Source organism: Saprolegnia diclina (genome assembly GCF_000281045.1).
Source record: "Saprolegnia diclina VS20 unplaced genomic scaffold supercont1.54, whole genome shotgun sequence".
Lineage (NCBI taxonomy): Eukaryota > Oomycota > Saprolegniomycetes > Saprolegniales > Saprolegniaceae > Saprolegnia > Saprolegnia diclina.
In genome coordinates, this window is record NW_008246121.1 from 371,583 (window position 1) to 373,101 (window position 1,519).

The window sequence follows — 1,519 nt, forward strand, 5'->3', positions numbered from 1 at the left end:
CTTGCGTGACTGGCTGGCGATCACACCGCGCTGTCCGACGTGCCGCGGAGCACCCGGATCGATCGCACTCCATGTCACTCCATAGATAGATCCGACGGTTCGCACAATAATGGCTCGGTTAACAAAGTGACGACTGCATCGTGAACTCGTATGAAACATTCAATGGACAGTATTGTGGCGGGCATCATCAACATAACCCAATATTGAGGGGTTCGTTGAGATGTGCAGCTAACGTTATCACAACATCGCAACGCAGAAGAGACGTCGTATTGCGGCGACAGGCACTTGGCCACTGGCTTCAGAAGGATGCGTTGGTGTTGAGAAAGCGAGTGACGATATTGTCCGGCTGTGGCCGCCAGTGTATGTTGCTTGTGCACGTTGGTGGTGCGATATGAGAGCGAAGCTGTGTGTCTGCGTGCCAGCACCAGCTCCGTTCATGGACTGTTCACGGCTCCAACGACAACCTCACTCTAGCACACAACGCACAGGTCCTTGTCGTGGGGCTTTTCTTCAATGTGGCGTACCGAGATGGGCAGTGCGGTCTTCATATCACACTGCACGTTTGCCTATCGCATTGAAGTACTGTATCTCAGTAGTCTCCAAACAGCGTATCTATTTGCCGTGGCACATGCCTTGGCATCCTAGGTCGCTGCCCTGGTAGCCACCTATTGGTAGTCGAAAAACGATGCTGCTACCTTGGTGTCATAATAAGTCTCTAACCATGAAAGCACGACTCTAGTGCCAACAACGCAAGCGGATGCAGGATAGCATCCCTGCGTGCACGCGGCAAATCTAAAAATAGACTCAAAAACACATGTTTGTTTTCCCAATTGCCTGTCACACGGGTTGGGAGTGGACCTGCGTAGAACAACAAAAGATCTCAATAGACTCATTCCAATAACAACGAAAGATTGTTGCGTGTCCAGGTGGGTAGTCTTTCGCACCTGCGTAGGACAGGATTTGTTGAAGTCGAATCAAACCAGTACAGTCAATCGCTCAGTCTCCATTCACCCACATCGGACCAAGCGGTGTCGGTGTACCTCGTTGCCTAGAGCCTGCTCTTTTGATCTGAACCGCCTTTGACATGATGAACTTTATTGTATCCGCCAAGCAACTGGCCGCTTCACGACCAAGCACGTGGCGGCAACTGGCACCTACCCCGTGGCCAACGGTCTTCAAGCTCGTGCCCGTCGTCGTCACGCCATCGGCCGTTTTGGGACCACACAAGATGAGCTACTTTGTGCAATACGAGATGCGGCTGCAATGCCCCATCACATTCCGGTCATGGACGATCCACAAGCGCTACTCGCAGCTGCTCCAGTTGCGATCGCAGCTGGCCAAGCTGCACGCCACGAAGCCATCGCGTTTCCTGGCTTACTTGTTCAAGCTGCCTTTTCCAAAAGGTGCTCGACTGGGATTGGCCCCTCGTCATTGTCGACCGCATGCAGCGCTTCCAAATATTTCTCGAGCACATCTGGAGCTTGTATGTGAGCTGTGTGGTGCCAATGACCGAAGCCTC